Source organism: Cuculus canorus, chromosome 3, assembly GCF_017976375.1.
Source record: "Cuculus canorus isolate bCucCan1 chromosome 3, bCucCan1.pri, whole genome shotgun sequence".
NCBI lineage: Eukaryota > Metazoa > Chordata > Aves > Cuculiformes > Cuculidae > Cuculus > Cuculus canorus.
Window position 1 is genome coordinate 118,468,926 of NC_071403.1, and position 24,112 is coordinate 118,493,037.

The 24,112-nt window shown below is 40.4% G+C and overlaps 1 protein-coding gene across 2 annotated transcripts in view; it reads left to right on the plus strand.

Moving 5' to 3' along the window:
• The window catches only part of KLHL29 (kelch like family member 29), a 410,457-nt gene that overhangs the window by 269,244 nt on the left and 117,101 nt on the right, over positions 1–24,112 (plus strand). The window lies entirely within an intron of this gene.

The window sequence follows — 24,112 nt, forward strand, 5'->3', positions numbered from 1 at the left end:
TTAAAAATGATTAGTCCAATAACTCTTCCTGCTCATTACGTAAATTGTACTTTGGTTTGTGCAAATCCTCACCAAATACCTCTTGAAAAGGAGTTCAGGCACAAGCTCAGCAGTACTTTTCTAAAGCTAAATATTCAGACTGCTTTTAAATTTTCAAATCCAAGGCCCAAATATGATGAGAACACTTGCTGAGTGTTGAGCTTCTGCATTTTTCTCTAAGATCGAGATGGTCTTTAAGTGATAGCAGCCCAGTCAGGTAGCCAAAAAAATTCACCAAGGGTTGCTTTATAAGAAAGCAAGTTGCAAATCCTTGATTTTGTAGGAGAAAAGGAAGAGATTTATACTCTAATCCTGGTAAACTGAGCTGTAGTGGTTTTACTGGGTGTCTCTCCTGTCCGTGGAAGCTGTTTGTCTTCTAAAAGGCATCATCTCCACTTTTCATAGCCACCCATCCCAATTTACTGCACTGGATACTCGGCTACATGATCAAATTAACACAATTTAAAGGATTACTTGGTGTCATTGGAGACGTGCAAATATACAATACAAGGAAAAACACATAAGCTTAAACCACTTTCACTGTGGTAATTTGATCACATATCTGAGCCCTAGCGACACTAACCTAGTGAGACAAATGAGCGCGTCAGTGCCTGTACACTTGAGGTTAGGAATACTCTTAAATGCCTTGCATACTTAGAGCCAGTAGTGTCAGCTGTTATTTACTCTTCCTCCATCAATTAACCTTCAGCGTATCCCTGGCCAGCAGCTGAAGTAAACTTCAAATCAGAGCCTAAGTAAAAAGATAGTAAAATATTTAATCAATCTTTTTAATATTTGATTTGCAAAGTCCTAATCAGCATTCTTGCTTAAGCTACTGTAAGCCCTAGTCTAGGCTAATTGTCAGAGCCCCCCTGAGCACAGTCAGCTGAGGAGGTGTTCATTAAGCTGAGGAGGAGTGTTCCTTGCTGGAATATGCCAAGCATGCCAGACCTAAGTCTGGTCTGGCATTCGGAAATCTTTGTACCTAGGAGAAGCTCGTAAGGAGAATATCAAAACAAGCAGTATTTCTAATCCACGGCAACCACTGACACATAAGCCATACTGCACTTTATCAGTTGCAAGCTAGACAATTGGTTTTTTTTTCCCAGGGATTAGCTACCTTCTCTTTGACCATCAACTATTGAGTTATTCCTGTTCCTGTAGTGGCTAAAAACAAACGAATGTGAGATAACAAATCGTGCGTATACAAATAGGTCTCATAAGCAGGACCTATTTTATAGAGAAGTCACCTCTTCCTCCGTTTCCAATCTTAAAAGCCCGTACATCTAAAGCTATAATTCTTGTCAAACCTAAAGTCAGAAAAGATGTGTGTTGGGTTTGGTTGTTTTGAATGGTCTTCGAATGAGAGAGGAAAAAAATCAGGAAAGTGGAGACAAATGGGTGTCTAATCAGACCTTAAAACCTCACAAGGATAAAATTCTTAATATAAACTCTTGTGGATTTCAATGTGGCTCCGTTTTCAAATTATTTTTTTTTGTTTTAATTTCTGCCCTAAGAGATTCCAGTCTCTAAAGCCTGACTGATTCCACAGTTTTATATGATAGGCACCTTTTTTCTCCAGGAGGGAATGGAAACTGAGACAGTACTGAGCTGTTCAAATATACAAGTTCAAACTAGTTCTCTACAAGTTTCATTTAAATATTCTCTCTCTTTCTTGGGGAACCTTGGCCAGTATTATAATAAGAGCCACCACTAATGGCCTTAAGATCTATCTCATTATCCTGAGATACTCTGTATTATTATTTCACTTGACAATCCAGTCTTGTACAGGTTCGAATAATTACCCAGCTATCCCTTAAGTGAAAAGGCAGTTCTTGCTGGTTAATATGATAGGTTTTCTTATATTTTTAGACTTTATTAGGGGGCTGATTTGAAACAACATGCTTTATTTCCCATAATTATCTTTTGTTTGACTGTGTAGATGTTTGGGCCAGGTTACACTGTATTTATGCAGAACTAGGTTTCTTACATAGCTGTTTATAAACAGAAGTAAACAAATAAGTTGCCAAAAATTAAAGGCACTGCCGGTATGCCATCTCATTTGCAATAGGTCAAGAGATCTCACTTACGTGACTGAAAGAGTCAAGTCATTCCTGTGACTCTGCAAAAAATACATTCTGATAACAAGAATCATGATATAAAACAGATATGTCGCTCTCTTCATAGTGTCACAGCTAATTCCTACCTAACTCCATCGAAACTACTTATAAGGAAATAATTTTTGCATGGATTAGAGAATTTTCTTGGTCTGGATGGGTTATATTCTGTGAAGGGATTTTTTAATTGCTTCTGTAATATGTTAAATACGAATGTTAAGTTTAGCTACGTGATCCATTTAGTTAGTGAATTTGTAAAGCAGTCACATTATGAGAGACATAAATAACATTTTGAAGTAATTACTGCTTTTAGCAGTGTGGAAAGAACTGTAAAGCTGCCTTATGAAACGCATGGGATCTTTTACCATACACAATCATCAGCAGTATTGAGGAGGATCTGTTTTAGCCTGTAATTGCCCTTTGGACAGGATTTTTGCCAAATTCTCCTATCTGACTTCAAAAGCTCCATCACCTTAACACGGATATGTAACCTCATATTTTAGGACAGAAACAGCCCTTGTTTTCTACCCATAAGTCTCGCTCTGTAATCTAAAGCGCCGGGGGAATTAACAAAGTAGAATATTGAGAACCATGAAGGTGTTTATTGCGATCATATTAAGTGAAGATCTACTGAAGTTTGCATAACCATTTTTGGATGTGGCTTCTTCAGAAAATACAGAGTTGCAGATTGTATTCAAACATAATTTCAGTATCTTCAGGTTAGGTGACGTGCCAGCACAAGCTGTTGCTTGCACAACGTGCCTGCAGAGACGAGAGAGGGATGGAAGTCATCCCTTCGGTTTCTGACACAAGATACCGGTATGCCATGCTATGGCACAGTGACAAGAGACCAATATCTATGTGCCTGCCAATCCAGTTGAGCCCAAACGGAGAGAAATTAATCAGCCTGATGAAGGACTAGAAGAGATTGGTTTCCTTGCAGTAATAACTAAGTAACTGAGATATAGTCCTTGACTTTTTCATAGGGCAGTATGCTTCTTTTTATAACCGAGACTGGTAGTAAATCCAAAATTGAACCCTTGGTGAATAGCCCTGCCATATGTAGGACATAAATGCTCCAGCTTGGACTCTGTTGTACATTTGAAAAGACACTTCCTTCATAAACTTGATATACTTGGGAGCATAGCCGCTACACACAAAAAATGAGGAAAATAACACTTCTTCATTGCAGTACTTTCTCCTTCAGTGTAAAATTAGCCATGGACATTATGGGTTTTAATTTGTGGATGTTCATGGATGATACTCATGTTTGTTTCCATAGCATTTTTTTTCCATAATCCTTTGGTTTCCAGTCCTTAACTAGTGGAAAAGAAATCAGATGCTAATTAGTCTTCAGAATGTAATAACTGTAGAAACATAACAATATCAGAAATAACATCTGAATGTTAATCCTTGTAACACTAATTTCTTAACACTTCGTTTTCAAGCATCACCAAATATCATGATCTAAACAATAACAGAACAACAAATGAATACTGTTGCATCATTGCTTATTGATTGCACCTTTCACATTTGACTTTATTGCATTGGAATTCTCATTAGACCACAGACAATATTTACTTTCATTAATCCTGAGTAGTAACAAGATAGACTGCAACATCTTGTCAATAACCATCAACTTTTTCTTCAGAAAAGCCTGAATTTTCAAAGGGATTTAGGCTTGACCCGCAGTTCTGTGGGTGTGCCTCGTTCTAGGCGTGAATGCTGGGAGTGGAAGGGTGTTTACATTCAAAATGCAAACATTTTGAACTCTAATAAAGTTAACTAAAGGATATTATGTGATGAAGACTCTAGAAGGTCTGTTTTCAGTTCTCTGCCTTACACTAGAATACACACCCTGTGTAACCTTAGGAAAATGTCCCTTATTTTTTGTATCCAGAGAGAGAGAGATTAATTTTAGTGTGCATGTGTAGATATACATGTATATATGAATATATATGCATATAGTTGTGGGGAAGAAAGTCTACAATAGAAATAATAATGCACTCTATCCCATTTCTTATAGGAAGGTTAAGTTAGCATGGAGGCTGGTTAGCACTGTACATGCTTCTTACTGTGTTTTCCTTAAGATGGTCTTGTTGGTACGGGGCAGCCTAAATGGTTTCCAAGATACAGATGGATAGTGATCATTTGTAAGCTCAACTTGGTAATAAAGCATAAGAGTTCACAGAATCACAGAAGGGTTGAAGTTGGAAGGGACCTCTAGAGGTTTTCTGGTCCAGCCTCCTGGTCGAACTGGGCCATCTAGAGTTGTTTGCCCAGGACCGTGTCCAGATGACTTCCAAGTATTTCCAAGGATGGAGACTCCACAACTTCTCTGGGCAGGTGCTCAGTCAGCCTCACAGTAAGAATGTGTTCCCTTACGTTAAGAAAGAACTTCCTGTGTTTCAGAATAACGTTAATGGAATTCCAAAGTTCGTGAGGGTAACTAAGCCATCGCTTGAGTGATGCTGAAAAACATTTCACCTTTTTACATTCCAGGTGGAGTGTTTTCTATAATTTCTGTTCTATCTTCTAATGCCACTATTAGTTGGGTCATGATAGACAGTGAATTTACTGCACTAAAGAGTCAAAGAGGACTTGTAGTAGTCCTAGAACATTGCCTTGCTAAATGCACAGCATAAAGAAGGTCATTGAATTCTCTTATGATTGACAGCTCTCAGTGACTTAAGATTTCCAAGTTTCAATTGGAGCCGGAGCCTCTCGCCACTACCAATATTTTATGAGAGTTGTTGTAAAATAGAAGTGTAGGATTGCTAAGGTGTGTTAAAACTCCATGAAAGTGCTCTTAAAAGTCATGTGCTACATGCTGCTTTTTTTTATACCTGGATTTTTTTTCAAGTAAGCAGCAAATTTGCAGCTGTGTTCATCTGTTCTTGAAAGCACTGAGCCGAAGAACTTTCATTTTACTCTGTTATGTGATATTATGTCATCACTTGCAGATGCACTTAGGTAATTAGACAGTGATACATTTGAAGATGTCTTGAGTTTCTTCGCACCCTGAAATCTAAGACATGCTAAGCTTAGAACACAGTTTATTGACAGATAAGCTTTTGTCAATGACAGTGGCCACTAAATGAGTTAAAAATTATTCTGAGAGGTGGCAGGATTTTGTTGAATTACTGTTTTCTGTCCCACCCCCACACCACGATACTCAACAAAGTGCAAGATTTCTCAGAGGCTGGATGATGACCAAAATCAAGGCTCCCTTTTGGCACCAAACATATTAGTGGCAACTCTTTTCCAATACAGCTCAAATTTCCAGGCAGGCTACCTGTCCATCCATCCAAATGCCATTCCAAAAATCCCTTGCAAAGAGCTGGAACTGCATTTGGTTGTTCTGAAAGTTGTTAATTGTCGAAAACACATGCAGAGTCTCTTTTCTCCTTTCAGAACACCTTATATTTAATTTCTGATTACTCTGGCATTGTCTTCCCTTGGTCCTCTTTCTTGTTCGACTCCTGACACATGTTTGGATGCAACCATTGTCTGCATCCAACCCACCCTTTGGATGCAACAGAAAACACAGCTGTACTCTTTCACACTGTTCTCGTGTGCCTGGAGCTACCTTTCCTGAATGTTCAGTTCTTTCCACAAGTTTGGTCTTTCCTTGAATTTCCCACTAAGATTTTTTCCTCCTCACAGCAGGATAATTCTACTTCTTTTGCTGTTATGACTTAAAAAATGGTCAGTCAATTTATAGCTACTACAGAAAGTCTGCAGAGAGTGGGGACTTCACACTCTTCATGACTTCACTGAACACACTAGGTCCATCAGGAGCCAGACGGTGCATTTGTGTATATACTTAAGTGTTCTAAAGATGGGATATTCTGTGATCTCCAGAGATCTCCAGACAAGTGGATTTATTAAATTGCAAATGATTTTTTTGGTTTCCCTACTAGAAAGTCAGCAGTACTGTGGAGCAGCACCTGAACTCTGAATGAAGAAGAATCATTTCTGTCTCACTGCACTCAGAACACGAATGATTCTGTTCCATGTTAGATTAAAAAAAAAAAAAAAATCTAAACAGATTTGTGAAATATAAACATTTCCAAATAGTGACTTTTCTTACCCTGCTGTGCCTTGAGATTGCTGATGATAAGCTCTGCTGTCCCACAGCGAGGCTGGGCTTTGAGCTGCAGTCAATAATAACAATAACATGGGATTGCATAAAACCTTGCGTGCTCAAAATGCTTTAATGCCATTTTTTTTTTAAATTAAATGCTTAAATAACTGATGTGCATATTTTGTAAGACTAAAGATACAAGGACTTGGAAGCAGAAGCAAGAATAGCTGTTAGGAAACTAATTTTTATGTAGAATCCCACAAATCTGCTTGTTTCAACTGTCCTCTGTCTTCACAGGATGCATGCCTGCAAGAATCTTTTGGCAGCAATGGGCACACTTGTTTCCGTATGTTGTATTCCTGTGTATCATCCCAAAGCTATGCTGTGAAGTTCTTTCTGCCCAGTAGGATGGTGAAACATCTTGCACTGTCTGCTTTGTGTTGTGCGTATATTCAGGTTTCTAGTTGTACCAAGTGAGGGTAACCAAGGTATTTGTATATAGTTCCATCTTAATATTATTATTTATTATTTAACAGGGCCAAGTGCCAGGTCCTGCACTTGGGCCACAACAACCCCATGCAACGCTACAGGCTTTGGGGAGTGTGTCTGGAAAGCTGCCCGGCAGTAACGGACCTGAGGGTGTTGGTCGACAGTTGGCTGAACATGAGCCAGCAGTGGCCCAGGTTGCCAAGAAGGCCAACAGCATCCTGGCTTGGATCAGAAATAGTGTGGCCAGAGAAGAACATTGAAGCTGGTGAAGGGGCTGGAGAACAAGATTTATGAGGAGCGGCTGAGGGAACTGGGGTTGTTTAATCTGGAGAAGAGGAGGCTGAGGGGAGACCTTATCACTGTCTACAACTGCCTGGAAGGAGGTTGTAGTGAGGTGGGTGTTGGTTTCTTTTCCCAAGTAACTAGCGATAGGATGAGAGGAAATGGCCTCAGGTTGCACCAGGGGAGGTTTAGATGCGATGTAAGGAAAAATCTCTTTTCTGAAAGAGTAGTGAAGCATTTGAGCTGGCTGCCCAAGTAAGCGGAGGAGTCACCATCCCTGGAAGCGTTCATCAAGCGTGTAGGTGTGGCACTTCGGGACATGGTTTAGTAGGCACGGTGGGATTGTGTTGATGGTTGGCCCAGATGACCTTAAAAGGTCTTTTCCAACCTTTATGATTCTGTGATTCTATTAACAAATATTTACATTTGATTGCCACACTAGATATACGGGAAAGTATTATATCACGAGGTCATGCAGTCATCACTGGAAGGAGACACATAAGCTTGCAGGAATGATTACTCATAGGCAAAACTTCCATCACCTACATGTGCGAGTAAAAGTGATATGAAGTTTTGTCATATTAAATTCAGAAGAATACAGCATGTAATGTTGTACGTGCTTAGTACAGTACTGGAAAAATCCTTGGGCTGTTGGCAAAACCAGGAGGTTCAAAATAATTGTATGACCAGGAGTATAGATACACCATTTACATGCACCTGTGTGTATGGACAATTAAGTCAGAAGCATTAGACTAGACCGGGTACAAGATACTTGGTCAAGTTTGCACAGCTTAACTGCCTAGTACTTTCCAAGAAGACTGGAGGGTTTGCCTGAAGACTTTGTGTGCTGCATTTTGCACAATGCTCAGTGGCTTTGCAACATCAAAAAAAAAATCCAGGAACGTAGGATGAAAGAGTACATTACGCTTTTATTTAGGATTCCTCTGATGTTTCAGAGGAAGACAAAATGTGTTTTGTCCATCAATCTGCACACTGCTTTAGGTGAGGATGAGGAAGAATATATGAAAAAGACAGAAGCGGCTAAAATGGAAGACTTCTGAAGAGAAACGTGGGCTGATGCTCCTGCTCAGTCTGACTGATTTGTAGAGGATCCAAATCCCAGTTCCTCTGCCTGATCTTTTCCTTGGGGATGAAGAGGGAAATGTTCCTTATGGATGCTCTTTAAAACAAGGATCATTTTGCACAAAACACTACTATCCTGTGGAAAACAGCTGGAAGAGCAGTGCTGGTAGATTCTTATTGCCTGCAACCTACGAAATAGGTGATTGTGCTCTTTGCCTTTTCCTACATGCTGTGCAGATTTTGTTACAGATGTGAATTTTCTAAATGGCTGAATTTGCTGGGGTTTAGATGTTTTTCTGCTAGATGTACTCTTATCATGAGCAAACTGTGCCGTTTTATGAACAGTGCATTTCTTTGAGGGTTCTTTTTGATGGTTCTGTAGGAACCATCTTTTCTTTTTTCATTTTCTTTCTTTCAAAACTACCTCAAAACCACGTGCAGTGAATCAAGGTGTTATCAGTCAGGGATGCTCTAATTCACTTTCATAGAGACAAAGCCTACAAGAAAGCTGGGGAGGGATTGTTCACAAAGGCCTGTAGTGACAGGACGAGGGGGAGTGGGTATAAACTGGAGAGGGGCAGATTTAGGTTAGATGCAAGGAAGAATTTTTTTACCGTGAGGGCGGGGAGGCCCTGGCCGAGGTTGCCCAGGGAAGCTGTGGCTGCCCCATCCCTGGAGGTGTTCCAGGCCAGTTTGGATGGGGTTTGGAGCCCCTGAGCCAGTGGGAGGTGTCCCTGCCTGTGGCAGGGGCTGGAACTGGATGGGCTTTGAGGTCCCTTCCAACCCAAACTATTCTATGATTTCATGGTACTGAGAACACTTCTTGGCTTTAAGGGTAAACTCAATCGAGATGTTTACTAAAGCCAGGAAACTATTTTAGTATATATTTTTGTCTACGTTCTTGGATGTTGCAAGTGCCAGATTCAGTATTTCAGTAATATTTGGTATTTCCTCAGGCTGAGTTTTCTTTTGGTGTTTTAAAGAAAGTAGAGAAGATTTATTTATTGTAAGTTCTGGAGTTCTACATATGTCTGGAAATAATGTGTTAACTTCTTTAGAAGACGAATATATTTCAACAGACAGTTAAGAGAAGGACCCTATTTCAAAAATACAAAGTTCTTTAGTAATTATTGAGTAATTATTGAGTTAGGAATATTGGCTAGTTGCTAGCTTTGAACACACTGAAAGCAACATTGGGATTTTAAGATCTTAAGTTTTACCTTAAAATCTTAAGTGAGAGGTAGCCAGCCCGGGAGAAGAGTGGGACCACACTGTGTGTTTATGACAGAAAAAGGGGTAGCTGTGTTATATCTGAGTGAAATGAGAGGGGTGATTTTAAGGATATAATTTATAATTACCCAGTCTGGATCTAGATTTTAATTACCTAGTCTGGAACTATGCCAAGATGCTGAAACTAATATTTCAAGTTTGGACGGAAGAGAAATGCAGTAGTATTTGTCTAGGGCAGTTGTCTATCAGGCATGATCTCAGAACCAGGAGAGTTCAAGGAACCTACCCTGAACCTATCTCCGAACAACAGATGAAGAAACTTTTCTTAAAATGTTAAGTGCATGACAGAATAAGTAGAAAAAAGACATCATAATAAGGAAGAGGCACGGTGACATCTTTGAATGCTATTATGTGGTTAGTAAATGAGAGAGAATAATCATTTCTGTTCAGAACTGAAGTCTTGCATTAAAGAAGTCTAACCAGTAGTCAAGGCTGCTAGACTGAAGTCTAACCAGTAGTCAGGGCTGCTAGATAACTTTTCTTCCCTGGCTTATCTAAATGTAGAACATAAATATACATCACTCCATCATTTAAACATGGGCAGCTAGGGCCACGTTCATCCTACAGCCATACTACATCCTATGTGCTCTCTTGGTACTGATGGGGCACAGCTCTGCCAGAGGTGCTGTAGGTGTCTTGGCTATCCTAGAACCCATGAGCAACTGCACTGAGCTCCTGTGACTGTCCAGCTGAACCACTCTTGGCTTCGTTGACTGCACTGATTAGCCTTCCATAGCAGTTATAGGAGCTTATGCACCTAACCGACTTGAATGCTCTTGAATTTAAACGCTTTATCATAACCTGAATCCCATTCTAAATATCAGGAGTAGGGTCAACATTCCCAGCAGATGGTCACCTCAGGGTGAACACAGCTTCACTGTCAGAAGTAGAATATAATGAAGTTTAGCCCTTGTATTATTTTACTCTGCTTGTATTGAGAGGGTATTTTGATATTATTGGTTTAAAATGAGCTAAAATTAATGCAATATTTGCCTATTAGCACTGAAACATGTTGATCTAGGTGAGGTAAGCAAACTCATCTGGTGCCTCTTTGTGAGCAAGCTGACTCTCCTTACCTGACTGTGGAAGGCTACTTCTAAATATATACCCAGTGTTTCACCAGGCATCATTTTCGTAAGTTAAAACTAATTTGAGCGTATTTTGTCAACAGTTGTGAGTCATGATTTGTTAAACTGCTACTTAACACTGTTATCTCACCTAATTTCCAATTCTATCTTATACCATTTAGTATATTAAGGCCAACTAAGAGGACTAAGGTTAGGAGTGAGGCTTGTATACCTTGTTCAGGACACATCGCTTGCGGTAGTATGGTGTCTCGCAGGGTACTTGAACTTTTTGGTTCAGCAGTGACTCAGAAAAAGAGTGTGCCGTGTTTGCCATTTCCACCAACGACTGGTCTTTTCTCAGAGGTTTCCTCACTAATTCCCAGCTCATCACAATCCTCATCAGCCTGTGTAATGTGCTCATCACACGCTCATTTTCAGCTTCTGATTTGGCCAGACTGTCTGCTGGGGAAGGTTTCCTCTGGTAGAAGTCTCCAGGTACATGAACAAGTGAGCTCTAAGTGTTACTAATAAAAAATCCTTTAATCCACTTTAACAATGTTAAATTGGAACTGAGAACTACTCATTACTTTACAGATACATTCAGTTCAGAATTTCACCTAAGTCACGAAATCATTTTACGGGTAAGAGAAAAATCTTGAACACCCTGATGTGGACAATAGGAATTAAAGGCCAAATGCTCAAATACTCTTACTGGGTATCTAAAGAGCCTACTGATAACTGAACTTCTACTAACAAAGCTAGTTCATAGAAAATTCTCTGGTCTTTGCCATTATTTTTATTCTTAATTAACCCTGGAATTTCCCTTTTATTTTCCTCACATTGTAGTTGGTGCACGATGAGAGGATGTAGCTGATCAGGACCAGAGAAGTTCAGATTGGGCAAAGATCTGTCTAAAATGTGCTTTTTCTGGATTTAGATGTATTTACTACATTGTCCTGGTAGTGAGTACATCCCACCTAAAATCTACACTATTATCCACCTGCTATCCTACATTTCATTTCTGCTTCTGTGTTGAGGAACATCATCAGCTGCAATGAAAAATGAAGTATTTTTATTCTTCTTTCCAAAAGCATAGCAGTTTGAGCTAAGGGTTCATCCGCAGTGGTTTGTGCCTCTTGCAATCCCCATAGATATCTCTTGCAATAATGGCACCTGAACTTTTCCTACAATACAACTCGTTGCAACATCATACCAGGCACAAAGTAATGTCCAGGCAGCAGGAGGGCTATTACCGGCGTCTTTACCCTAACTGGCCTTTCACATGTCACTACAATTGCTGGGTTCCTTGTTGGAACATCTCAGGTGTCTCCTGCATACCGTTATCTTATGTGACCCGGTGAGGCTTTAGGAGGCAACACACGTTCCAGTACCTGGTTTCCAAGCATCCATCCATTATTTGCAAGCAGATGTAGGCTCATTGTTTCATGTCTAATTTAGAAAATCTGGCCCCAGCGACAGGTTTTTGTGCATCAGCATACTAACATCTGGCTTTTACTGCCTTGGCAGGCAGTCTGTATCATTAAGTAGAACCAAACTATGCATTGATATGGACAGAGATGATCCTGCACCAATTTGCAAAAAGATGGTAGGGCTATTGGCAAATTAGGTAGTTGGAGAAATTCTCCATCTCTCTTCTTTTTCGTGATGTATCAGGGAATAAAATCGAGGGGAGAGCAGAAAACAAACTAATGTGAATGTAATTCCCAAATTTCAATCTTCTGCATATTATGGGTCATTACCCGTTAATTTGCTAAATGGCAGTTTTCTATGAAAGAAAAGTTTTGTTTAGCTGTATAATGATGACAGATGATGTAATTAGTATCATCCGCGCATTGAAAATGATAAAAGCATTTCTTTTGTGTGTCACTGCTTTTAGACTGTATAATATCAAAAATGATAACAGTATGAAAATTGCGCCGGCCGCTTTCATATTGTGCATGTAGAATACCTCGGTGATATGATACAAGTAATGACAGGTACTTTGCCATGTATTCATTTTCTCCACTCTCTAGCCTTTATATTACAACGAAATTAAAGCACCGCGCTAAGCAAAGCAGACGTACCTGAATACAGACCCATCTTATGAAACTGTAAACGGCTACGGTCCCTTTACCATTGCTGGTTATGATAATTAAGTGATTATAAACAGGGGTTTTGAGGGAGAACATTGAATCCTCTTTCAGTTAAAGAAGGTAGGGGAGGGTATTTTAATTTCAGGCCACATTTGTTGCTTGAATTAGTTTTAATTATATTCGGTATAAGTACTTGCCCCGTATCCTGGTCTTGATAGTGGTAGATATTCTCATTTAAATATAAATAAATGCCAAACTTACTTAACATGGAAAAGTGACTGCTGTGACTGTGTAGTAACAATTTTCTCTTTGTTGCCATGGTTTGGATTTTTATATAAGCTTTGCAAATATAATAAAGCTAATGGAGCTCTTCATCCAAGGAAATGGGTATATTCAAGAAAATAAATTACATTTTGCAAGCTAATGAGCTCTACTAATTGTGTTTATCCTTGTGAATTAATACAATTTAAGCAAATCTATCCCCCAAAATCAAGCATTTGATTGCATTTTAGCTGCGTGGAAATCAGAACATCCGGATCAAGTCTGAGTTTACTGGATATCCAAGGGGTAGGGGGGAAGGTTAATTTCCATTGACTTGTACAGCTGGTGTTCGCTCCCAGTAAAGCAGGAAAAGTTAGACTTTGAAAGTTGCGACTTTTCATCGTTTTTTTTTTTCATTCAGCTACTTCCCACACAGGCAGAATTCTCAACAAGGAGTTGCGCGTAATAAATCCCATGTAATACGATGGCAGGCGTGTACGAGTTGTGCTAATTAGCCCACATGCCCACAGGACAGGATAAAGGAAGGAAGGGAAAGGGAATAACAGTTGTACTTTTTAAGAGACAACTTGTCTTCACCCACTTCCCTCACTCCCTCCCTTTTCTCACACTTTCTTTTGCCAACATTTGGATATCTTTTTTTTCTTTTTTTCTTCTTATAAACAGGTTTTCATTTCACTGAGGCATTTTGGGAGATGTGGGACAGACTAGAACACCCTGCCTATATTCTAGCAGATTTTAGGTTATTCTCCAATTTAGCTTTTTGGAAAGCTGATAGAGAGTAGAGAAAACGGCCAGTTTGAACACTTGAAATGCTGTAAATACCCCAAAAACTCAGAAGCAAAACTGTGTTGGTCAGCAGCAACAGGCAAGCAAGCGCTGACCGCTTGTGGGTTTGTGCTATAGGACGGTGACAGCAGTTGGCAGCAGTGGGTCCTTACGGAGGCGGTTTAGTTTGCCATGCGTTGGGTTGCTGCCATTTTTAACACCGTGAGGGAATGTGTGCTGGAGATGAAGGCTGAGCCCAACTGACTCTACTTCCTTAGTCCTGACTGCAGTGTAGCCCTGCGTTTTTATCCTGCCGGATCATTTTCAGTGCTGATGCAGGAGTCCCAGCCCTTCACAGCCATCGCAGATTCCTCCGATAGAGCAGGCATGAGTTCAGAGCTCTCCTGTTTCTCAGTCCCTCTTCATTTAAAACCAGGACCGGGAAGCAGAGCCAAACAGCCTTTCGCAGCCACTGCAAAAAAAAAAATAGCATCTTGAAGATGGATAGCAGCCACAAAAAAAAGGGCTCAGAAATGAAATTGTTTGTTTGCTTGTTTATTGCAGCTCAGGTAAGAGCTTGGATGATCTTTCATAGCATGTGCACTGAAAATAAATGCACTCCTTCCATCCCTGGCAATCAAGTTCTAAGAAGGGCTGTTAGGACTTGTCTTCCAGAAGTTTTGGATTAATTATATTTATGTAGTGAGAAGAGCACAGCTCCTCAATGTAGATGCAATTGCACTGTTATAAAACTGCTCAGGATAAGTTACTCTGTAAGGTGTAATGAAGAAAATTAAGAGTGATAGTATGATCATATCTGTAAGCTGGTCTAATTGTGTCCAGAGCAGGAATTGTATCAGAATAATAGCTTTGGAAAAAAAAAAATATTAGTCAATCTTTTAATTGAAATATTTATTTAAGAGGAGTTCTTGATGTACAGAGATGTTCTGGTTTCCATAGATTCCCAGCTCCCCAAAGCAGGCTTTGACACAGACCAGAGCAATTCCAGAGGAGCTATGCCACAGATACGTAAGTGTAGGGTCCCAAAGTACACATTAATGAAACCATTATCTTGTCAGTGATGTGGAATGTAGAGCTATCTTCAGCAGAGGTTACTATGATTTTTCATAAAAGAACAGGGAGTTTAGTGACATTTATATTATTTAACATCACATCACCATTAAAAAGTGAAAAGAGGAAGTCAGGGGAAGGATTAAGTGCAAAAAGCTTTACATGAAAAATATTGTTCACCTCTGATGGAAAATATAGGCAACTTTGAGACAAGGATTTAGAGTTTTGTTCATTTCTTGGCATTGAAAGATTTTGATAGCAGCAGCTTAAAAGTTATCTGTTGCAGCAAACTGTATCTCAGAAACGAGCATAGCCATGATGATATGATAGTTTTGGGCCACTGACTTACTGCACAGACCCATGCGTATCAGCAAGAGTTAAAATCAAAGTAGAATCTCAGTTTTAAACTTCTTTCTTCTGGAGCATTTGAGTCAGATGTTCGTCGTTTCATGTCTCACTGCGTGGTATTGCAGGGGTCACTTCTCGGGCTCCGTTGACTCCATGCAGATTTATTGTAGACCTGTTTCGGGGAAAACAGAGCTTTGATACATCATGCAGGTTGCCTAGTGACTCCTGCAAAGTGCTGACCACCCCAAGTCAGAGAGAAGAGATACCGGCATGGAGCTGAGCTCTATTACGGGTTATAAAGCCGGGACAGATTTGAATGATAGGAAGTGTTCTGGCAGGCTGTTAGCTCTCTTCAGCTGGGAAAAATGGAAATGTTTATTAATAAGAACCTTTGACATGAAAGGCATGATATGTGCCCCCTGCGCTAGGCCCGTGATTAATAACATTAATTATGGGGAGTTCATTATAGTCTCATGGGGATGTGATATGTAATTCAGCCAGCGTTTCGTTGTAAATTAGCTTTAACGTCCACTTTAAGTACAGTAGCTATCTGTGGCCATGCAGAAGAAGCTGCAGTCGGTACGTACGTAACATTGCCTTCTTATTAAATGATGGTAGACTTTTACCTCAAAAGAATTATAGACCTGCTGGCGTTTCTCGTGTGTTAAATCTTTGCGGTGGCTGGCAGTGTAATATCTGCTGCGACTAACCTACTGGTGCTGTAAAAACTTTCGTGAGTAGTATTAGAAGAGTCTAGCTCCTTGCTGGCTTTTAGAAGGAACTGGATAATTTTAAAATCCAGCTGGAAGTAGTCTTGATTGCAGTTTCATTAGCAATTAAAAGAGCATGTAACCTAATGATTTTTCCACCCTGGTCCAGAGAAATTATGCACAGTGGGCAGCTCTTCAGTTGGTGTAGACCATCAGCGATGTAATGAAAGCAATGAACCTTCACTGATTTGCACTGAGAATCTTGCCTGCTCCAAAGTGTTCAAATATACACCTTCCTAGGGCTGTGCTTTATTTGTTTAATAATGAAAAAAAAATATCTTACTTGAAATTCCCTTCTTTTGCTTGACTTAGAAGAATCCCTTGTGAAACTGCTTGTATGTGGCCTTAGCTTCTTCTGAACCGCACATGCTGATTCACTCACCCTTATATACAAATATGGTTTCTTTTCATCCTTATGTAGCATCTCAGACACCAAGACAGCCTCTCAAGATACTCAGCCACTGTCTTCCTGTGGTGGATCCTGGAAATGGCCCGGAGGGCCGTAGCTATGGTGGCTTCAAATGTGCGTGCTTTTAAGCAGCTGGGGAAGCAGCTGGTGGCACTGTGGGAAACATCATGCAGAAGCTGGAAATGGGCTGAAGAACAGAAGACTTCATTAAATGACAGGGTGCATATTAAAATGTGTAAGTGTATAAATAAGGATCCAGTCAAAACAGAAGGAATAGGAGAGGGAGGTGCAGGAACTTGATGTTCTTTTAGAAGAAGCTGCAAAATTGCCAAGTTATTATTCTTACTTATTTGTTTGGATTGCAATGAGTTTTAGAAATGCAAGGCTAGAAGGGGCCTCCTGGATCATTGTATCCAACCTTCTGCAATCGCGGGTAGTTTAGGAGAGTCCACAACTCCCTGGCCTTTCGTGCCAGGACATACCAGGGGCCACAGAATACTTCCTCTCTGAAATTTATGACCTGTAGTGAAAGACAGAAAGCCATAGCTGTACTGTACCAAAGGAAGACAGGAAGAAAACTCAAAGGCATCACCAGGAGCTTATGTTCTCAGAGTTTTCTGTTTGTATACCTGGGAATTTGCTCAGTTTTGTTGAGTTGCCTACCTAAACTGAAGGCGACTCAAGAGAATTGTAAATCAAAGTAGCTCTGCAAGCGTCTGTACTAGAGAGACCGGTGGCAGCCTGCAGCCATTTGGCACCGAAGGATGCAAGTTGTCGAGATCCAGCACCTGTTGGGCTCTGAACACTTTTTCTTAGAATTCGCGCAGCTGACCGGCTGCTGGGGGAAAGGCAGCAGCTGCTGGGCAGCCGTGGTTAAATATAGGAAATGGAGAATGCCACATCCAACTGGAAAGGGAAAGAGGGAGACAGGACTCTAGCCGCAAGGAAAATTCTTCTTGGTGAATAGGGCCCTGGGGTGATCAGGAACCAGAGGCATCTTCTGTTTTCTCTCTTGTCCGTGACTGCACCTACTGTTGCACGCTACATCAGCATCAGACAATCATGGGCATTTGGTTGGCAGTAACTGTGTTAGTGGATGTTGCTCCAGGAATGCTTTGGAGTAGCATGTGAGGACCCCGCCTCTCACTGCAAGTCATGTGTGGTTGCTGAGATGCTCGTCCTTAATTTGCCTTGATTCTTTGTAGCACTTTTAGTAGTGAAAAGCTTAAGTATGAAACAATAAAGCTTTAGCACAGATGGAGCTTGAAAGGACATTCAACCTTCTCTAATCTTCTACTGAGATCAGCAAGTAAACCAAAAGGAAGGACAACCTGAAAGATAATATTTTTCATTCTGGTGATCTGTAGTACTTTAATTTCACCCAGGCATTTACATGACCCCTTTATTGAAGAGTCTGAGTGCTTCTTTTGCTTTAGCAGGAGGGCTGCTAAAAAAGAAACAAAACGGCAAAACCCACTGCTTCGCCACCTTTCAGGTGGTGCCAGATGTCCTCACCGAGAAACAGAACAATGTGAAGTTGAGGAGACTCAGCTACAGATTGAAAGATTATTCCTATTCTTCAGACAAACACAACAAAAGAAGGCAAGAGGAAAGGATGGGGAGGAGGAGCGAAACTCCTGTTTTGCTTTATCCTCACGCTGCACACATCCGCAACAGAGAGGCTGATGGCACACAAGTGTGTCCCAGCCTCTGGCCCTGGCTTATCTCTCCTTTCTAGGAGGACATCTGGCCAGCACGCTCTCCTCTCCTCCTACCCCTTCTACTTCACACTGGGCTGCAGTAGCTCAAGCTGACTAAGCCTGTCGTGGTCATGATATCATGCGGTTAAATTAATTTCAAAGCTGGTCAAGCTTGGAATCAATTAGACAGGAGACAAAAAAGGAAGCTGGGGAAGAGAGAGAAACAGTCCGAGTGTGAAACAGCCTGCAAGGAGAGGGAATAGTGGGCATGTTCCTAACGGTGGTTCGAGTTCAGCTTAGCACAGAGGATCTGCAGGTGACGGGAGCATCACAACACCACACAGATCACTTCTGTCTCCAACTGTCCGTACAGGATTTCAACGATGGCCTCTGGACCGTGCAATCAAGATAGGATCCAGAGCTCAAGAGGAGGGTGATCCTTTGCATTTCAAGGACAACACTTAGATGGAAATAAAGATTCCTCAGCTTAATATACAGCAACCATCTCGTTTTACATTTACCTCATTCCCTATGACTTGTCCTTGCTGTCGAGGGTAACCCAGGCACAGGAACGGGCAGTGCTGAGCAGATGCCGTGCTCTTCATTTACAGCCTCAGCATCTGCTGCAAGTTTGGGCCAATAAATCACAAACACTGGGAGGAAAGGACTACCTTCCTACCGCGTGTCTTGACAGCGGTTCCCACAGTGGGTGTCTGATCCTTGACTGAACCTCGACGCGCTGCCATATGCAAATAGTAGTAATCTCTGGTTTGTTGTACCTCCAAAGTCGGATGCGCCTGCATGTGTCTGTCTGCTTGGAAGCTTAAATAAACCCAGTTGAGGTTTGTTTGCTTTTGCAAGCTAGATTCATCAGCTTTATTTCCAGAGCGTGTAAAATACTTCCCAGTTGGTCAGAATGGCTTTTTGCCATCTTTCTCCCAAGTTTGCCTTAGAGAAGACTTTTTAAAAATACATAGTTTTTAATCTTTTGATACCTTGGATGCCAGCCTGCAAAATTGTTAAACAGCTGGCTTCTAACTTCTAATGTTTTCTGTTTTCTCCAGTGTAATCCAAAGACTCTATGAAGAACATAAAAAAGAGTTAAAGTACAGCTTTATATATCGAGCCAGGTGAAAGGAAAGGAACAAGGACTTCAGTAAACCAGGCTATTTTAGGAGCTTCTTTATGAAGCCACTCAGAGAAACTTCAATACAGTAATCCCTAACAGGGCCATCAGAATTGCAGTCTTTACCAACTTTTACACCTGCAGGTTACCTTGGTTTATTTTGTACAGCTGCTCTGTTATACTCCTGTTATTTACATACAAATTCTTTATAGATAACATTATAACAAGAAAGGAGGAAGTAAAAGGTCGCATTGCCAGAGGGATGGCCGTATTTTTGGTTGATTGTACAGCAAACTTTAGCGACTTGCTTGGGATAGAGGTGTGACGTTTGGATACCGAGTTATAAGCCTGATACTTCTAACAGACTGCCTTGCAGGTCTCAGTTTCCTCATTCATCTTATCCATAGTTAATGGGAAGAGGTGGTTTATGGTTACTTCAGATTTCAAGTTCTTCTTCCAAAATGCAAGGCTTGAGTTTCTGTATTTGAACAGTTCAGAGGTCCCTTCCAATCTAAATTATTCTGTGGTTCTATGAGACTAAATTTTTTAACATGTCCTTAAAATTAAAATTAGGTGGGGAAAAGCTTAACTTTCAACTAGTCACAGAGCTGCTTTAAATCTCTTCTTTGAAAGTTTCCCTTTGCCTGCTGTCGGAATTTGCTCTCTGCTGGCAGATCAGGTTCTTGGGGAGATGAAAAAAAAATGCTGGGAATATGTTTTTCTTGCATTTTCTGTCTCAAACGTAGTAGACACTGTCTTCTCGAGTGCAAGCCCATTAGACTTTATGTATTTTCCCATATGAGATGCTGGTATGTTTGATGCTGAAGTCCATACTGCCTGGGTGCGTGGGGTGAATTAAGCCCCTGAGACTTTTACACTGATAAGTATAATACGTATGAGATGGGTGCCTGGTACAGAGATGCAGCTGGAACAGAACAGTCTGCGTTCTTCTTGTTAAACTCACGTGCTCATCAAGAGAGAATTCCTGTGTGTGAATAGTTTGTTGAGAATCGTCACTGTCCTGTTGGCAGAGTTATTTGCCACATGAGTGGCAGAGACAACTGATTTCTAGTGCAGAAGAGCATTTGCTGGCAACAACGAAATTACTAGTACAGATATGTCTTCAGGGAGCCCATGCTTACAGACTCCCGTTCATAAGTTCCAAGCAAATGCACAATGTTCCTCTAAGTGCACGCTTTGTGGGTTGAGGATTTTTTTTGGTTGTTTTTCTCCCATACTTACTTTTAAAATGCTTTATTTTCTCTTCTAATGCAAATTCTGCTTATTACCCCTTCCTTCATAGGCTCTCTACGATGCTTTCCATCAAATCTTCCTGATTCATTAGGCCTAGGAACGACAGCATGCTGTTCCCTCAGCCCACATATGGACAGCGTCAGATGGACAACATCCTCTGTAATATCATCTGCCAGTAGAGAAGCTGAACCTTTAACTTCAAATCCTGGCTCTTTGCCCAAATTAAATAAATGAGTGTAGACTGACCGCCATCGTTTCTGTGAATTAACCGCTAGAGGGAGGCATGGCAGACTAAGCTTATTTTATTTTTACAGACTTTGTACTGTACGCAATTTTATATACTTTACACATCCAGATTTTCCAGTCCTTCTCTTTTCCATAAACTGAAGCCAGTTTTTATACAACCCTCATTTGTTGCAACCTTAGCGGGATGTTGGTTACGGGCTGTTCATCACAGACGCCTTCTCATGGCTTTTGTTTTTATGAGGCATCTAGTAAACTGTCACTGTGCTTGCAGAATATGTCGCATTTTCACATAGTATGACATTGTGGATTTTGTAGTTCATTTTAGTAGCCAGAATTCTCCAAACATTCCTTCTTGGTAGTTTTAAGTGCAACAGAACAGGCAGTCAAACATTGCAACAGCATGTTATTTCATGTAAGGGATTTTTTTTTTTCTGCTTTCAAAACTAAAAAACCACTGCCAGCAGTGGGAATTGATCAAACCGTAACATTTCTGTGTGACGCCCTAATAGATTCTATAATGCCGTTAGCTTGGCTTACAACATGGCTGCTAGACAGGCATATTAGCCGCATCCTTTTACATGCAGACCTTGCTGTTAAATCGTGTTTGGCTAATCTTCCCTTAGGGGAAACTGGATTTCAGCCCCTCTCCCACCTCAAAACCAACTATAAGATGTAAAATTGGTTTTTAGAAATCTCTTTGTCTCTAAGGCACTTTAATTGGCATAAGGTAGTTGCTCTTATAGAGAGACTATTGATTAGCATTTTTATTTTGCTATACTTTAAAGTACACCACTTTCAAAAGCATTTCATGAAATACCAAGGCAATAAACGTAGCGATAAAAGGCCAGAATGGAGACTGACTTGGCTTGCTTACTCCTACCTGTCTCCTGTGTTTTGTTTTTTTGTTTTTAAAACCAGTAAATGGCTGAAGTTAGTTTTCCTTCTCCTTCTCACCATCCCTTTAGTGAAACCCAAGCTGGACATGGGAGTCGCTGTCAAGTACACAGCAAGATTTGCCCCCAGGATTGAGGGGAGCAGAGTTCCAGGTAGCCTTGCCCAGTGCAGCATGTTCTTCGGTACCAGCATCAGGAGAAAAGTGAGCATAGCCAGTGCTGAGTCTTCCCCTCCTTCCTCGGCGCTGGGGTTGTGGAGGTACTGTGGTACCAACCCTGAGGAATGGGGACAAAGTTATTAGAGAAAACAGATTTGGGGGATTTTTCTGCAAGAAAATCTGCATGCATCTTAACATCTCATTTGATTTGTCCAGCATACGTTATTAGATTGGTAAAAAAAAGTCTTTAATGTGGTATTTTATCTTTGAAAAGATGTTAAAATGCCTCTTTTAGTCCTCAACACCTATTTTCAGCATAAGTACGTTGGTGACCATTCTCAGGGCTTTGTTCCTTTGGGCTTTCTTTGATCCCAGAAATTAAATAAGTTGCAGTTTTCAATGTGACAGTCCCTGAAGTTAAGTCTGTCTCATGTCTGTGTCAAACTCAGTTTTCTCTTAGTTAATGGGTTACTGGCAGCCTGAAGTCAGGAAATCATATGTCTTCTAGCTACAGAGCTTGTCCCGAATGCCGCATTTTTTTCAATTTATCTTTTGTCTTCTACTGTCTATCATATCCTAAAAGCAAAAATAACACTTGGCCTCTTTCTGTTTGCCAGCTCCAGTGGAAATAAAATTTAAGTATGTCGATGGCAACACTGTGTGTCTGGAAACTTGTGTATTCGATAAAGTGAATACTCAAGTTGCCAGAGCTTTGTAGCAAAGTACTCAAGAACAAAAATGTTGAGCGAAAACAACTTGGTGATCCCAATCCAGTCTTGTTACATCACTTATCATCGAAATCCAGGGCTTGGAAGCAGAATAATTTTGACCTAAGGCGAAGCATTTGTGTATTTACTCTGTGTTTTCTTTGATAGAAACCATTCTGGGGGTACAATGCTTTGCCTGGATCTTGTGTTTAATGGCACTTTGCATCCATCTATGCCACTGAGACAGATTTAATTTTAGAATGTTTCAGAGGCGCCTTTTTACCAATCAGACATTAGCTGTATGAAATCACCATGAACTGCTTTGCTTTCTCAGCATGGCTCGGCTTTATCCTCAGTCAATAGACATCTTATCAATCCTTGTTCAAAGACATTCTCTTGCTTCCCCTGGGCTAATGCTGGTGATAGATAAAAAGTCTGCAAGCTTGGGTTGTGATTTGTTGGTCCCAAGTCATTTCAGGCAAATGGATAATAAACAAATTTTGAAAGTCCACCCAGTTCATTAAAACTCGAAGCAGTCATTTGAAAGTGTGGTGGGGTTTCGGAGGGCTCTCAGCTTCACAGCACGGCCCATGATGATGCATGTACAAACCAAAATGTAATATAAAGTACATTTCTTTCATGTTCACAAAGAGGTTTTATCATACAGCCTTAAAGACCTTTAGGTCTTTCTACGTCTGAAAGAAAGATCCAGCATCTCTTGGAATTTCTCAGTATAGATTCAGAACCCCGTTAGTGCCTATTTCTTTGAATCTCTGGGTTAACTCTCATTTTTGTTTTGTATTAAAGTTTCTTTTTTTTTTATTACCTTTATACTTACAAGGGTTGTTAGAGGATTATCCCCAAACTTCAGAATATTAGCGATTTCTGACAGCTCCTGCTATTTCCCTTGCTATGGTTAACTTGAGTTTTCACTTGAACCAAAAAAAAAATTCTTATCATTGCTTTGTCTAAACTCTCAAAATTTCCCTGAAGAACATCTTCAGTTTTCTTTAGTGTCAGTCTGACAGTCTCATATCAGACAAATGAAATCTTTCATAAGAACAATTTTTCCTTGTTAATATTAAGGATATTTTATTTCTATGAATCAAGACTTCCCTTTTAGAAGCAATCCATTGGATCTTCTGTAGCAATTAGGTGTTATTACAAAACTATGTCTATGGGTACATGGAAGAGCTTCTTCTTAGATGAACATAAATTATGTTACGTTCTGCAGTCGAAATATACTCTGAATAACTAGTTGTAATCTGTTTGTACACCCAGACAGCTTTATTTCCCCATCCACTGAGCTTTCAAGACAGCCGTTAGTCTAAAATAAACAGTCTTTTCCAACTGGGAAAATTATAAAGAACTTTTGAGAAGGCTGAGCCATCTGAGGCTGCTCCAGTATAAGAATGCAAACCTAAAAGCATTTCAAACACAGGGAGGTTTGCTTTCATGAGCCAACATACTATGGACTTGGGAGAAAATGAATGTGTATCAGCAGTGGTGTTAGCATTTATTATAATAAGGCAGTGACTGGAAAAGTACAGATAAATGGTGAAATCATACCTCTGCCATCTGTTTTAGCCCATCAGGTTCTTAGAAATCCAAATATACTGTCATGGAGAAACTGTTCTGCTGCTGCCTTATTATGCCTTATTACTGCAGATAAAAAGCTTCTGCAGGCAGATTTCTCAAATATTACCAGTCCTGGGTGCCTGTATTAGGGCCTGGGCAAGAAGATTCCCCCAACTGGAAGAAGGTTCTTGAAGCATATCAGAAGAGGAGTGCCAGGACTTTTCCTGAATTAATTTGGAGAATTCTGACAGTGGATTC